General features: G+C 39.8%; 1 protein-coding gene across 2 annotated transcripts in view; it reads right to left on the reverse strand.

The window, feature by feature from the left end:
• kank3 (KN motif and ankyrin repeat domains 3) overlaps positions 1-2,287 on the reverse strand; it is a 31,713-nt gene extending 29,426 nt beyond the window's left edge. Inside the window, exon 1 of one of the 2 annotated variants that reach the window (XM_041934868.1) lies at positions 2,248-2,287. The gene's annotated coding sequence lies outside the window, so the exon portion shown is untranslated. Of the gene's footprint in view, positions 1-158; positions 247-2,247 lie in introns of those variants that run through there. The other variant, XM_041934869.1, reaches the window with a different exon arrangement.
• Positions 2,288-17,540: the final 15,253 nt, after the last annotated feature.

Consider the following 17,540-nt stretch of genomic DNA (forward strand, 5'->3'; position numbering starts at 1 on the left):
ACTCATTCGCAAACCGTTGCTTAATTTACACACCCTGCAGTTATTAAGCAACATTATCATTCATTTGAGGACGCTCTATTTTTGGTCTCCACCAATTCCTGGGGGAAATATCTGGCTCTTTAGTTGCTAAAAGCTCCGCTATGTTCACCAGTCATTACCTGTGTCTGCCTGTCGTTCGGTGCTGAGCAGGTAAGTGTACAGTGAGTCTTTTCACTGGAAACAGCTGCCTGCTGCTGCTGCTGCTGCTGCTGCTGCTGAAAACCAAAACAGTACAGCTGAACAATGCGCTGAAAGTCACTCTAAAGCTCCGTAAAGCTGAGCAGAGCTGCAGAGTCAGTAATAATTCTCTGTCGGTCCATCACTAGCAACCTCTTTCACCTTGTCATCATCATTTCATACATTTCCAATATTGATTGCAGCAACTTTAAGCTTAATTTAACTCAATTTAATTTTATTTATGTAGCGCCAAATCACAACCGAAGTAGTCTCAGGACCATTCCATATAGAGCAAACTCTTTATCTACAGAGACCCAACAGTTCCCTCATGAGCAAGCACATGGCAACTGTGACAAGGAAAAACTTCCTTTTTACAGGCAGAAACCTCAAACAGAACCAGGCTCTGGGTGGGCGGCCATCTGCCTCGACCGAAAACAAATCAGTGCACGTCTTCTCTTTTATCTCTCGCTTAGCCAGCAAAACACTTATTTAAAGTCTACTTCCTGCATTCGCACTGGACGTGAATTGGAGGCCACAGATTGGTCCAGAAAGAACAGAACACCTGACACTTCTAAATCAGCAGCCTCAGTTTCAGCAACACAGACAACAAACCGGATCCTTCAACGCTGTCAAAGCTCATCAATCCGTCATGTGAAACATATTCTAGGAGTCTCAACGTAAGGTTGTAGCTTCCTGCATTTCCCGGAAACCATTTCCACTTCCCCTGGGAAGGGGAGTGAGCACATTTTACTCAGATTTTTGTTTTTTATTCCCTGTATTATTGCTTTTCAATGCTTAGGACGCTTCACTGTTTATGCCTTGAATCATTGTCTGCAAGCAGACTTCACCGCAGCTTCTAGAAATATCTGGATGTGACCTTTTCTGCAGGTCGTAGTCCATCCGATGAAACATGACCAGCAGCAGAGACACGTCTGCTGAGACTGGCCTCACAGCGACCAAGTCAGCATCTGAACCACCGACACCCCAGACGAAAAACTCTGACATGATGCACAGTGTAATAACAGACGAGAAACCAGCCAGAGGAGGGGCTCAACACTTATGACAATAGACGAGGTCGAGGAGGGGGATTTCCATCCATTGTAGCAGCCTCACCCACAACAGTATCTGAGCAAATAAAAGATATTTCTTCTATATCTGCTCCACATCAACCAGCAAGTGCTTTAGGGGTGGAGAAAAAACAGGAGAGAGAAAGGAGACAAAGAACGAGCTGGATTCACTGTTCAACCCACAAAGTGAAAGGAATAAGATAAAGAGGCAGAAGAAAGAGAAGATGTGCACTGATTTGTCTCCTTTTAGATTTTACGGGGTCCAGGAGCAACAGTCAACACCAGGTCTAAATCTGCTGGAAAGATTCGTATCTGAGCGTGTAGATGGCAATAGATGTTTCTGATCAGACAATCACACCCTGACACCGGTTTTAAGACATTCCAAGGATAAAAAAAGGACCATTAGATATTTGAAAAAAAAAAATCATATCTTTGAGTGATTTATAAGGTCTAAAATAAATATTTAATATTACACATATGATTAAAAAGAGCCATATTAACAGTTATAGGAGTGGCAAAGTCACTTTTTAGGTCTATAAAAGGCCTTAATGTACAAAGTGGAAATCCTGATTGACTCTGAAACTACAAACTTTAAGTCTCTATTGAGATGTTAATGGGTTTTGGAAACATTCATCTAAGTTTAAAACAGTAGAGGCCTAAAGTGCAATAAGATTACAAACTCACTACTGTTACTACTAAAAGTTCTGGAAATATGACACAGGCTTTCAACTTCAGTGCATCAAAAACAGTCATTTTCAAAAGTGCATGGAAAGTTAGTCTTAAAGGCGCTGCAGAGGCAATAACATTAGCTGTAATCAATAATTCAGCACGACACTTTGAATCAGCTCCGAACTAAAACACACGAAGGGTAAAAGGTTTTGTCGTTTGTTCACAGAGTCTCAAACGACAATCAGTTAATCACTACGTATCAATAGGTTAATGGATCTCTCCGGCTGGGTCTTACCGTCTGGCTTCCCTCCGTCCAGTCACACTGAGACTTGTCATGACTCCCCGAGAAGGTAAGAAAAGTTTGGGAGGAGAAGAAAAAAACACTCCTAACTCTGTCAAGTTACATGAAATTTAAACGCCCTTTCCGGGTTTGGACTCCAAAATAAAACGCCAACGTCGACCTAGTTGCAGCGTTTTGTTTTGTATTTGTTTATTATTGTTTATCGTGGTTGTTCTCTTTATTTGCTTGCTTGTTTGTTTGTTTGGGGATAAATAACAGGCACTAGCATGAGTAAGCAATATTTTGTATTCTAATCTATACTATCTATCATATCATTTCATACGTTTACTGTTCATCGCTATGCTATATTATTTTCAATTAGATTTCGATATTAATACACATAAACACTAAGTATCATTACTTAATCATAATTATTTTGGTGTATGTTGTTTACAGGTACTTTACTGGCTGACAAAATATAATAATATCATAATTTATTATTTATTTATTTTTCTGTGTGGAGTTTGCATGTTCTCCCTGTGCAGCGTGGGTTCTCACCGGGTTCTCCGGCTTCCTCCCACAGTCCAAAAACATGCTTTGGTTAATTGATAACTCTAAATTGTCCATAGGTGTGAATGAGCGTGTGTGGTTGTTTGTCTGTATATGTAGCCCTGTGGTAGGCTGGCGACCTGCCCAGGGTGTCCCCTGCCTTCGCCCGAGAGACGGCTGGGATAGGCTCCAGCCCCCCCGTGACCCTGCAAAGGATTCAGCTGTGTATAGATAATGGATGGATGATATTATTATAGGCTAAGATAAGATCCTGGGCAGTAAATTCACAAGCTGCTCTGTAATACATAAAGTAGTTAAAATAAGATCCACCTTTATCACCTGCAGGATTAAAATGCTGTGAACATGAATGCATCAGTTATTATGTGAAATAATGTACACTGTTCTAAAATGGGCTATTCTGTATAATGAGTACTTTTACTTTCGGTACTCAAAGTATTCATTGATACCATTACTTTTGTACTTTCAGTCAAGTAAACTTTTGAGTGCATGACTTTTGACAGAGTATCTCTACACTGTGGTATTGCTACTTTTACTTGAGTAGACAATCTGAGTACTTCCCTCAGACTCATCTTGCGATTGACCAATCGTTTGCTTTTATTTTGAAGGCGGAAAGGTTTCTGTTCCTGTCACGTTTGTTGATCTTGACGCAATCTCTAGAGTTTACGGTCGGTTTTTGCTTGAAGGAAAAAATGACAGACAGCGGAATCATCCAATCAGGAGCGAGATCTGGGCCTCTGGGTGGTGATGATAGAGGGGCGTGGTTTGTTGGTAAATTTGGTCAAATGGCGCCAAAGCAACAAGATGCTTCATTAAATTCTTACATGGAGGAGGCGCAAATGTCGATCCAGCCTCACATCCAGAAGCCGCGTCAGAATAATTCACAACATTTTTAGCCGTTAATCTGCTTGTAGAAGCCACAGGTAGAGGCACAGCTATACTTGTTAATATGGAAATAAACACCAGAATAAAAGCTCATAAACTGCATCATCTTCTACCCAGCAGCAGGGGCCGCTGTCGTCTCTCAGATTGAGGGCAGGTGGAGGATTTTTGTTGTGGCTCAGGCTGCAACAAAGAAGAAAGACGAACACATTTACTTAAGGATGTTGAAGAGGTTGTGTTACAGGAGCTAACAAAGACTTTCTTTCATTTCTAGGCACCCCAACCTGCGAAGCAATATAGAACAGTATTACTAGACCCTTTCAGTGCAGTAAGTGATGTTATATTAAAGAATAATCAGGAAAATACAACCACGGAATAAAGAGATCTCACAGGCATGAACACCGCGTTAACACCTGATCGTCAATGGCAGCCGGGTTAAAATGATCCACTTATCCAATCAGACCATGACTTCTGGTCATTCATATTTCTACCAATGACACACAACAAGTCAAGTCTACACAACACAGATGTTACAGGTGTGAAATTTACTGTTGTGTGGTTCATATTATAAACTGTTATTATCAGGCCTAACCACACCTGCACAGTGAATGTGTTGTCTAAGTCCTCAGATAAACTTCAGTTTGTCTCTTTTCCCCTCCCTCCCTCTTTCTTTATAGACTTGTCATGAGGTTTGTTACAGTAAATGTCTCCCCACTCCACCCAAATCTGATCTATAAACAATAACTAAACAATAATGTCTAACTGTCGAGCAGCTGGTTTGTATCTGTAACTCTGGGAAACAACATTAACTATCAGAGCAACATTTTTATTAAGCTTCAGTTTCCACTTGCTCCGGCCAAAGCTGTTTCATTTAAGTTTTAAAGGTGTTAAACAAGGCTCACATTCAGTTCACATCTTCCATCTTATGTTAACATTTCTTCAGATTAAAAGATTCATTTGGTCTGTATGGACTTATTTTTCTATGGGACACTGTGGGAAAGAAAAGAAAAAAATGTCCTCAATCTTCTAAATATTTAGAGGTTTATCTTTCAAGGCCTTGAGAGTAAATATGGGGTTCACATTGTGTGTCAGAGTTCATTCTTCACTTTGGAAACATACGTTCAAAAAGTTTTTAAAAATATGAAATCAGGACCGACTTACTTTTTCCTGAGCTTTCAACCACATGTCATGTTCCTTCTCACTGTCTTCCTCAGTGGATGGAGTTTGATCAAAGAGGTAATTCACATCCAATGCCCAAGGACACTTTGAACAGAAAAATGGGTTATAATACCACCTGTTATCACATGGCTGACACCAACTGAGGCTGAAGAAGCCCATGGGATGTTGTTGAACGGTCTAGAAAAAGCTAGTAAGTGAACCTTGAGTTAAGATTTTTTTTTTTAATGTGCTAAAACACACGCAAGTGCGCAGGCTTTTTATTCTGAAGAGTAGTCAGGAAGGAAAGCTCCGCTCTCCGGTGATCAGAGGGAACAATGCAGGGGTCGGCAGGTCGCTGTGACCCGGCAGAAACAACAAAACGCTTTGGAAACGAATTAAAATGATCAACATGACACTGTCAAAACACCAGGCAGGACCACAGGACAGGAAGAACGACGGGTTCAACAGTTTAAACCTCTCTGCAGTCGAAGCGTCCCACCCTAGAGAAACAGATACTTATCAATACCACATACGTAGCTGCTCTTTGTTAGGAAAGACCTGAGACCTTAGAGCTGATTCCTGTAAACTAGCTGTTCCCCAGAGTCAGAGGGTGGAATGTAATTAAGTACATTTACTCAAGCACTACACTTAAGTACAACTTTGAAGTGTTCTTGAGCATTTCCATTTTATGCTACTTTATACTTCCATGTCACAAGTTATGGAAGAAGTTCTGAGATTGTTTACTTTAGTGTAGAAATACTCTGATGCAAGTAAAAGTCATGCATTAAAATATTCATTTAAGTAAAAGTACAAAAGTATGAGCATCATAATATACTTAAAGTACCAAAATAAAAGACCCCATTTTTCAGAATCATGTATATCATTAGATTGTAATTATTGATACACAAACACCTGTGACTGAATGTGACTTTCAGCTTTACTATCAAGCTGTTTGCCACCCACTGAAACTCTCTCTCTCTCTCACTCACACACACACACACACACACACACACACACACACACAGATTGGCCCCTGATGTTCATGCAGCAGTTTGCATGAGGACAGTTTTCTGATGGACCACGCAGATGGAGGAAGTTGCAGTTCGCTGGAAGCACTGAGACATTTAATGGCTTCTCTTTCCTCCAGGTCAGCCCGACCTCTGGTCACAGAGGGTCACACTCACAGTGAATTAGACGAGACCCAGGAGAGACGAACACACCCTCGCCCTCTCTAACCTAATTCTGCTGCTGGCACTAAACTGCACTGCAACTGTCGCCTTTTAAAACTTGACTGAAAGAACAATTTGTGTAGAAATGTTGGTTTTTACAAATCAAGAGTAATTTACTGCACAATGCACATAAGAGGTGAAGTAATAGCAAAGCAAAATGTCTCTTAACTTTGGTAGTTCCACCTGTTTCTACTTCTGTAAGTGACTCAAAGCAACAGAAACGCCTAGTAACACACATTGCACATACTTTTGCGTGTGTTTACAACATGCATACACACACACACACGTCACAACAGAATATCTTCCTTGTAAATATAATTAGTTTTCCTTTTTATTTCTTCCTTTTGTGCCACTTTTATATCCTTTGTTCTATTTTATTGTTTTAGTCTGTCTAAATATTTGATGATCTGTCTTTACATTTTCTGTGTGTAGCATGGAGGGGCGTTTTATTGTACAAATCCTGTACTGTGTAATGAATTTTTAGCTTATCACTCTCTTTAGTAAAGCAACTTTATCTCACACATGACCCTTTTCATAAGCACCCCTTTGCATATGTTGAGGTTGTAAAGTTATTTTTCCTGAACGTTACATCACAGACACGAACACTGATGAACTGTCGTCAGTCCTGTGAGACCCACACCCTGCACTGACTAATCTAAGTGTTCTTCTCTTGTCACATCATAAACGTTGTTGGCAGTAAACATCATGATTTCTCCTCCAACACCCAGTTCATCTGACCAGAGAAGAAGGGGCGGCTGCCATGGTGGGCAGCTCTCAGTGTGACTCATTATTTCCATGAGATGGTTTTTATTCGAGAGTTGAACACTGACAAAGCCAGTAAACACTCATTCTGGCCCCTCTGTGCTCACGCCACAATTATGCATGCAGTGGTGGAATATACCTATGTACACTTACTAAGAACTACACTTCAGTACAAATTTGGGGCACTTAAGCAGTTAGTTTTCCCATTTTATGTAACTTTTTATTTCTACTCCACTACATCTCAAAACTGTCAGACCAGTGTGGCTTTAGTTACTAGTTACTCTTCAGATTAAATTTGGTATAATCACTTTTTTTTCTTTTTAAACTAAATAAAGTATTTAAAAAGCCTCTTGGATTCACTGGAACAAAGCTGAAAACAGCTGATGTTTTTAACACAGCTCATGAAAAGCTGACTTTTTGAAGATACGTTGTTTTCCCAGGACAGCGACCATACAAACATTTGATGATTGAATATGATCCATTGCTGTAGATTAAATTAAACAGCAGTATATAAAATAGTTCAAATGAGCTGAACCATAAACATCTACAGTAAAATGCAACACACACGTTCATGCAGCAGTCATAGTTTTTGGTGGTTCTGCAGCTTTTTCTGACGCAAAGAATCTGAATACTTCCACTACTTCATTTGTGTGTGACCTGTAGAAAATCACAGATCTTGCTGAACAATTTTAGATTATTAAAGTGGAAATTTATTCCATGAATTTATGGGTGAATTCTGGATAAAATGAGGCAAAGGAGAGGGATCACTTCATGGAGGATTGTTGTGATTTGGATGCACGTTAAAGTCATTAATTTTGTAGGCCACTTGGGGGCAGTGAAACAACCTGTAAAACAACACTGACGTCTCCTTACAGAGTCATTGCTGTGACTATGGTAACACACAGAGGCCTAATCACTGATCAAATGCTTCACTATGTTCAGCAGCTCGTCACAGTGGACTAGTGCTGGACTGATACTGTACAGCTTCTTTATTCAATATCAGTTCACTAAAAACAGCTGCCAGCACTGAGGTGAGCGCTGAGTGAATCAAAGCAGTAAAGCTGCAGGTAATAAAACCAAAACGATGAGTTAAGGACTTTATAAAAGCTCTGTAGAGCAGAGTGATAATTCTCTATGGTCTCATCCCGAGTGACCCCTCTCGCGTTACATATAATGTGTGATAAGTAATTTGATCCATCATTAATATATAGATATTGATTTGTGCAGCCTCAAATAGAAAAAAAGTGTAAAGAAAGAAATCTGATTTTGATTCCCATTAGCTACTTTCTGTTGTGCAATGACGTGTATTTGACACACACATCTAACATCCGGCAAGACCCAGCAACGACTATTTGTCAAACACTAGAATTAAAATACTGCACATCCTATAATCAGAAAAAACGACAGGACGCGTAGTTGAGAGCAAAACAAGTCCTGCATCTATCTGCTCTGTATCTTACAAAAAAGATAGTCTTAACATTTTATCACAACGTGTTGCAATAGTTCTGCAGTCATAAAGTAATGACGCCACCATTGCTCAACGATGTGAGGTTTTAGTTTTGACATTTCTTGGAAGACACAGTAGAAAGTAACATACCCTGATCTTTAGACTCAAGCAAACCAGTCATTCCCTGTGTGTTTGTGAGGTCAGCATAAAGAACAGAGTGCGTGACTCTCTATTTACAGTGCAACCTGCTCACAGGTGACATTTCACTCCTGTTATATGTGTGCGTTTGACCCTTCACCTCTTCCATCCACCGTCTTTTACTCACTGTGATTTCAGGGTCATGTTAAGTTGTTCTCACCGTGAACCAGAGCCAAGAGCATCACAACATTTCATGGTTACTTTGTGTAAACCTTTGTACACACTAAGTGACCAGGGCAGAAAAAACAGATCGGGAGGCCGAGCAGAACAAAAACGTGTCATTTCCCCGCCGAGCAACGAGTGGTACTGACAGGATGGAGATAGGAGGATACCTGTCCGTGAGCTCTGAGTACAATTCAAAGTCCAGAGACGCTGGCAGCAAAACATGTTTTCTTTTGTGTGGGCCTCAAGGAGAGTCCAGGCGGGGCCAAACAGGAAGAAGTCATAAACACATCTGATCTGGTTTCAAGGCCTCAGAGGAGAGAAACAAGCTCCTTATTTGTCTTTTTTTTTTTTTTTACATGTTTAAACAGTCACAAAATGCAACTAATGATTATTTTCATCATCAAATAATCTTTATTTTAAACTATTAATCACTTACTGTAGTGCATTTATAAGTATTGTTACAAACTGATTTCCACACAGCTGAAGGTGACGCAGCCTCACAACACAAAGGTATTCATTTTACAAATGGACGCTAACAGTTCTGCTTAAAGAAAGGACATTACAGATTAACTAATCATCATAGTAGTGGGCTAAATAATTTCCTGTTGACTGACTTATCGATTAATCGACTAATTGTTCCAGCACTGCATAAAACACAGAGGAATTAATTGAAAATGCATTAATAGTGGACCTTTATCGGGTGCATTTGATGGATGTACGTCTCTGTTTAAACACACAAGTTTGATGTGAACTTTGATTTTCAGTGCACGTTGAATTGTGAAAAGTGTTGTTTCTTTACAAAAATCATTGGCAGTTATCAATTGATCTGGTTAATTCCTCGTCAATGTGCATCAGGCACAGGAGGCTACTGTTATTTTTTTTAATACTCTTTCAAATGTATGTGTCAAAGTTACTGATCATAACCCTCTGATGCAAGAGCAAAAGGATGAACTGGCGTCAAACTCAAACTGATAAAACTCCTCTTGTCTCAGTTCCTTGGTATTTTATCTCTGTTATCTCTCTGAAGAAAGTTTAATGGGAAGCGACAGATATTTAGTTAAAATGCTGCTAGTAGCAAGTAAGAAAGCTATGACGAGGAACTGGGGGAAGGTAGCGCCACAGACAAAGTACCAGTGGTGAATAATCTTTGAAGAAATCTTAATGGAAAAATGTGGCTTGAGAATACAAGAAGCTCAACTGTAAAAATAAAATGAGATTATACAAGACATAAAATCCATCAGCAGGACTGTATAAATGATGGAAAATAGAGTGAATTAATTTCCTGAACGGTTCTTTTTTTGTTATTCTCATTGTTTCATTTGAAAAATCTTCTGCCAATAAAGATCTAAGTGGAAAAAACAACAACACTTGGCTCAACCTGAAAGTTTTGGATCTGACAACCTTCTGCTTTGCTTTCAAAATTGGACAAATCTCTGTTAATGTGTACGATTTTACAATGCCCAGTTTACCCCTTTCATATTATGGCCTGATCCTTAGATTAAATGTGGGATGCTGAATGACAATTCAGTAAGAATATTTAAAGAAACAAATGTTTGTTGTACTGAGGTTGGTTTCAGCAAAGAACTTTCCCACTGTGGCAGATAAAAGACAACTCATTTTAATGTGAAATATGAAAATTGTGAAAATACACATTATATTGAATTCAGTATAAAAATACCAGTAAAGATTCATGCACAACCAAGAACAACAATGAGACAAAGAGAATTAAACTGTCAAAATGTCAGTACTTAAAATTGAAGAATGAGAATATTTTCAGTGATGTTTGTATCTTTGATGACTACTTGGACTGCTACACGGAAAAAGATTTGGCCCATCTGAAAAGATCAATAGACGAAGCAACTCCGAATTCAAATAATAATCTCAGAACACCATAAAAACTTTAATCATTATTTAACTTTAAAACACTGAAGCCAAAATAACTATAATAACTGCTGAGTGAAAATCCAGAGTCATTAATCCAACATCTGTCTCTGCATGTGGGTACAAATACAGTCACTCGGGCCGAACATGTGAACGTTTCCCTTCAGTCTCACACACCTCGGCCTTCCCTCCTGGTTTCTGGGTAAAAGGTGAACTGTGTTTGAGAGCGATTTGACCTGTCTCACTGCAGAGGTCACGGCCAAGCAGAGCGTTAAGTAAAGTGATGGTGGGTGCAGTGAACCAGTGAAGCCTCATGTGAGTAAATATCTGGACTGAGACAGAGGTTAATACCTGGATAATACCAAGAACAAAAAAAGATCAACTGGGGTTTTATTATGAGAAACGGAGCAAAGGTCAGCGAGCTATTCATATTTCGAGTAATAAGACTGAGAAATGGGGAGTTTAAAGATGAGGTTGGACTGCTTGTGTCGTGTTCTTTCAGTTTTGCTGTATAAGCTCTTTAATGGTAATTTTGGCAATACAACTTGTTAACTTGATTTACTGACATGGATTTAAGAGAAAGGCATCACACAGCGAGGTGTCTTTAAAAGAGCATTCACTGATTTTTCTGACACAAACACAACCTCTGGTCTAAAACAGCCTTCAGAATCCAGCAGCTACTCAGCACCAGCAAAGCTGTTCCAAGACAAGTTTTACACAAACAACTGCTCACGTTAGTCTTTGTCGAAAAAACACCTTTCTGACATCTGACCTGGGGGCGCTGCAGCCGACAATTTCTGTAGCTTTCTGAAAGGGACAATCAGAAATCTCTACAAACAGATACCCACATGGGAATGCAGAGTCTGTAGCCATGGGACAAGTTTTTGACCGTTTGCCATCAATCTGCAGTCAGAGTAGTTTTGACCAAACATATGTGAGTGGGCTTTGGCTGCATGCAGGTAAACATTGTGTGTGGAGAGCAAAAGAACACATTGGACAACATGCAACCTCATAACCCATCGGCTAAAGTAGGATAAAATGTATCTGCATTAATATACTGATTTCTCTTTATAGAGATTAGCTGAAATGTCATTGGATGGTGTCTCAAGATGCTAATCTTACTGTAAACAGAAACCAGCACACAGAAGACAAAGTCTTGGCCAATCTGCCCTCACTGGAAGCCTTGAAACTCTGGCCATTGCCCCCAGAGGTTAAGTCATCGTCATAGCTGACGAGTTGCGAGAGTTGATAATTGAACATTCACACACACCTCACATGCTGATTGGCCACCTGTGCAGAGGTGAAACACATGGATTGAACAACTGTTTACTCCGCTGTCAAGTGTTGTTGTCCAGAACATCTATAAATCTCTCCAGACGTGGTTGAAGCACGTTGTTTCGAGCACACCCGCCTTCATAGTCTACAGCCACTTGAGCAGCTTTGTGAGGCTGTAATGTTTATTGTAAAGATGGACAAAGGTTGAAACTTGGTTTTTATCCTCAGTCAAATTACAAATTTGACCTGATGGTGCCCGCTGGATGAAAAATTAAGGGATCACCAAAGTTATTATGATACATACTGACAGTTCACTCTGAATTAAAAGTGTTTACCTGATGATGTGCTGAGGGAAAAGTCGAAGGGTCATTATCAGCATTAGGAATTATCCTCTGAGGACCGTGAATGTCTGAATGAGATGTCATGATAATATAGTCAACAGGTGTTTGGAAATTTGGTGGACATCACCAACCCTACAGCCAAAAAGTGCTTCAATGACATGAAAGGCTTTGTTACAGAAAGATTAAAGCATAGTAGATAAGTCAACTGACAAATTAACAACAACAAAGCTTTAACATGAAGGATAATAATTCTCAAGTGTTGATTTTCTGCTTCAGGGGCAGATTTAACCACCTGAAACTATACATCTCACACATTAACACACTCTTGAATATAGGAAATGTGGAGTCGTGTACGCAGCCCCTTGCTGACTTAAATGCCCACGCCTTTGTTGGCCTCTTTGATCAGGGAGTGGATGTCGTGGGGGAAACGACGTTGCTTTCTGGGTTAAAGTGCAAGCTGAAGAATCGGATTGTAAAAAAAAAAAAAAAGAAAAGGCAACAGGTCCTGAAGGCGAGCAGGAACACAAGGATACAGATGCGGTGTGAGAGTGGAATCTGGGTAAAAGGTCACTGTGATGCAAGTGAATGCACAGAGATTCAACCTTTGAGTTGTAAATAACAGCTGCTTTTAATGAGTCCCCCATGACATTAACATTTGAACCTGCATACGAGCGCTACCTTTCACACACTTTACTTATGTGCCAAATGTACTGAATAGACCCCCTTAGATGTTAAAAACAGAAGAGACAAGCTGGAACTAGCTGATTTCCAAGCCTGGCTCAAAATCTGCCAAAAAACTTGTCAGTTTTAAACTTGAGTTCTTGTACAGATCAAACAAATGAGACATAACTAGCCAGGCTACCCATTTCCCCCAGTTTCCAGTCTTTATGCTAAGCTAAATCAATCTTCTCATCTAACTCTTGGCAAGAAAGCGTGAGCATGATTCCTACTCAGTGTATTCATCGCCTTACAGACTCACATCACATACAAACAGACTCACATCACATACAAACTCACAAAGGAATCCAGTTTCACACGGAGTCTGTTTCACTGATTTGAGATTCTCTGTCGATAGTTTGATTCCTGATAACAACAACACAAACACTCGAGGTTGAACATCACGACAGAAGCTAAAAATGTCTGATCCAGCTGCAGCACTTCTGGATGTTTTTGCTGCTCGGGGGGGTGTCCTCTGCTGAGAGGCTGATGCAACATACCAGACACGTGACAACACCCTCACCTTTCACACACTAACCCACTGGTGCCTAAAAACACTGTCTACCTCCACGTCCCCGCCCGTCGGTGGAAGCTCATGTACTGTACATGTGCAGATCTGATGGGACACGCTGTTTCGCCGTAATCTGCACAGTTACACTGCCCTCGAGCTCCATACGCTTCAGGAATGTTTCTGGATGTGTCCGAAGATGAAAACTGTCATCACTTTCCACTAATGAGAGAGAGCGATGTGCGGAGATTCAGAATCTGCAGATAACCGCACTTCATCTGATGTTTAGAGACAATGTTATCATTTTATCATCCGTCTGCTGTTCCGTCTCATCCACCTCTCTCGTGTCACAGATACAGAAAGGAATGTGTAAAACTTATTTTCATGTCATCATTTCAAAGCCTAAAGAATGTGCAGGCAGCTCACTGCACTTAGCATCTGCAGCTGACCTTTGCTCACACATTTAATCTAAGGATCATTTGAACATATTTATTGAAAGGTTTAACATGTAAAGAAAGAAGTGTGACCAACGTCAACAGCATTAACTGAAGAGCTTCAGTATGAGTGAATTTCTCCATTGTGAGATCAATAAAGTCTAATCTAATCTAATCTAATCTAATCTAATTAACATGTTTTTAGTTTAATCTATTTCTTGTCACTGAAAAGGAGCACGGTTTAAGTTTGATTTTAAAAAAAATTTAATTGATGGAGAAAATTAAGATTACAGCCACCTTCTAAGTTTACAAGTATTTCAAATCCAAAGATTTTTTTTGGTGGCGCATCACTTTAAACACAGCAACATTGTCATTCATTTGGAGTCCTGTCTCTGTCCACCTGGTGAATCCAAATTTTCTCTTTCAGCTCTGTTTTTGGTCTCCACCAACTCCAGAGGGAAGTATGTGGTTTTTTAGTTCCACAGTTAGTCATCTTAACAACTTACTTAAGTCACATAAATCAAAGAAAATTAAGCTTATTTTGACTTTTGGCCCAAATAATAGAAAATAAAAGAGCGTAACTGAAGAAATCTTGAAAAAACGATGTCAAAGCAGCCTCAGTTTCCTGACTGGTTTCAACACATCCTGACTCTGAAGATTTAGTTGCAGGATTTTGTGATGACCAGCACCGCAAATTTAAATGAGGGTGATTTTACACAAACACGCAGATCCTCCAGTGTCTAAACCCCTGAACATTCATCCCAACTTACAGGAAATCAGCTGTTATTGTAACTCGTCCAAGGCATGCACATGCAAGCTGTCACGTCCAAGAACAACCGCATCTACAAGTCGAGCTTTGTGCCCTGATACAGCTGAGTAAGGATGGAAAACTGCCTCGTCCTGTTGATTCTGAACAGAGCTGCACGCTCACGGTGCTCTGCGTCACGTCAGCTGAGAGCAGCTTTGAGGAAACGTGCAGAACGGCAGCCTGCACCGCAGATACGTGCACTGGATGACCAGCAAACAGGAACCACCACGTTCCCATGGAAGTCTCACGGTATGTCCAACGTCATGTTTGAGGACATCGCTCAGACTTTGACAGGACAAAAAAGAATGATGTAACCGTAGGTACATGTCCTCATGCTATATTAGGAATACAAACAAGTCAAAATGAGGTATCCAGGTTCATATTTCAGACAAGGGTCAATGTTTGCTTCAGTTTTATCGAAATGTACTTTGTAACTGTGCAATGAAAATGTAAATACAGTTTCTCTCTGGATGTCTGGTTTCAGTCTGAGCCATTATGTTCTTTTCTTTTCCAAAATCAAACAAGTGCCAGTAACCCAGCTGCTCTTGACAGGTTATTTTTGGGTCTGTGTGCAAAGTCATGGGTTGAGAAGTCATGTATGCAGAGGCAACAGACCTTTCTTTCACTTCTAGTAAAAAATAAATAAATAAAAAATACGGCCATTGTTATTTTGTTTTACCGCATAACAACAGCCCGTTACTCAGTGAATACAGTCAGCTATTAACTACACTGACATTTGGGGGGGTTTCAGCTTCACTAGTTGGATGGCAGCGTTGGTCTGTCCACCACTTTGGTCCAGACTCAAATATCTCAACAACTATTGGATGGATTACCATGAAACACATACATTCACAGTTCAGGGGATGAATCCTACTGACTTGGGTGGCCTTCTGACTTTTCTTCTAGCGCCACCACAAGGCTGACATTTGTGGTTTTGAGTGAAATGTATCAACAACTATGGGATGGGTTGTCATGAAATTTCATGCAGACATTCATGTTCCCCTCAGTCTGACTCAAAGTGTGTCCTCCAGGACTTCGGTTTCTGAGAACATATTGGTAAAACTAATTTTCAGCCGCAGCTGTAGTGTGTATGTAGTGCTAGTTATCTTATGTTAGCAAGCTAACAAGCTAAACTAAGATGGGGAACATGATAAACGGCTGTGAAACATCAGCATGTTTAGCATGTTGACTTTAGCATTTAGCTAAAACTATGTTAAAGTACAGCAATTCAGTCATTATCTCATGCTGACATAAGATCAGGGCTGCAACTAATGATTATCATTCATCATCAAATAATGTGCCAAATGATTGATTACTTGGTCTCTAAAGTGTTGATTAAGACTAAATAAGATGATTCCTAATTGCTTGTTTTTGTCCAAGAAGTTTAAAACGCAAACATAGTCAGTTTAGTCTCACATTAGACGAAGAAAAGCAGTAAATCCTCATAATTTGGGTGCTGGAAATGGGAAATGTTTGGCATTTTCTTTTGAAAAATGTCAATCAATCAATTATTTATAAAGTTACACAATATTTTAAAGAGTTCAGAGGGAATCCTCTTTTAATCTCATCATCACCATGTGTAAGTTTCTCTCTGACTAAAATAGTTCTTTAAAGTGTTGATATGATATCACAAAGCCACGCTTTGCCAAAATGTACCGCATGTGTGTTTCACTGTTTGGCATCTGTGCCTCATCAGGACACCACGTGCCTTGTGTCTGGGTGTGTGCGTGCGTGTGTGATTGTTGGATTTTGTTGTCAGGAGTGAGTGTGTAAAAGGCCTGAGGGTTGAACTTTCCCCTACTTCACACACTGACTTCTCCATCTTTGACTGTTCTGCAGCATTCCTGATTCACGCTGAAGACACACAGCAACTAGAGGCCTCACTCACGGAGATAATCAACAACATTCAGCTGTCAGGGGTTTTATTCGTGGAGGGCAAAGTTACAGAATCTGACAGCTGAGAGGGGCCCATTCATTAGCTCATTCGCTACAACTGCAAAAAATGACACTTTTCTGTGTTTTTTCTAAGTCAATCTGCATTTCGACACAAAATTTTACAAACTACACATACGTTTTGGGTTAAATCTTTTCATATGAATAAAACAGAAATATAGGAAACACTGCCTATAATAAAACCAATCTACAGTGTGCTGGGGATGTAAAGTGGGACTTTTTATAAGGGATGAAAAATGCACATTAAAGTTGACCAGACAGTATTAATGCAATGGAGATGTGGTTGAAAAGATATTTGAGCTTGAGGATTCTTCTGAAGAATTAGATCCACAACAGTAAGTCCATTAATTGATTAGCTGATCGAGTAACAATTAATTGGCAATAATATGGTGGTCCATTAATTGTTTAAATAACATTTTTGAGCAGAAATCCCAAATGTTTACTGGTTCCAGGTTCCCAAATGTGAAAATCCACTAAATGTCTCGGTCTTACATTGAAGAAAATCAGTGTTTGGGGTTGTGGTCAAACACAAGAAGACATTTAATAATGTGAAGATATTGTGATGGCCATTTGTCTGTGTTTTCTGATGTCTTACAGACCAAAAAAATAATCAGTCAATCTAGAAAATGGTCAACAGATTCATTGCTGATAATAATAATGGCTAGCTGCAGTCCTAAATAGAATGTTTAATAAGCAACAAGGAGAACAGCTGATTGATATTTACATCTAACCTGGTAGTTCAGTGACAAAAAAACTGCAAACTGTGTGTTGGACAAAAATCAGATGCAAACTTGTGAATTCCTTCAAAGTGCTTTGGTAGAAAAGGTCAGTCTGAGCTTTGAAAATGAAACAGAATCTGTTTCACATCCCTTTATCAGAAGCGGTCAGTAATTCAGATGATTGATTGCATCATGGTTGCATCAAGTCCTCAGACGGGTGACCACTATGAAAGACTGTCCACACCCTCAACATGTCTTCATCCC

This window comes from Chelmon rostratus, chromosome 4 (assembly GCF_017976325.1).
Source record: "Chelmon rostratus isolate fCheRos1 chromosome 4, fCheRos1.pri, whole genome shotgun sequence".
Classification (NCBI taxonomy): Eukaryota; Metazoa; Chordata; class Actinopteri; order Chaetodontiformes; family Chaetodontidae; genus Chelmon; species Chelmon rostratus.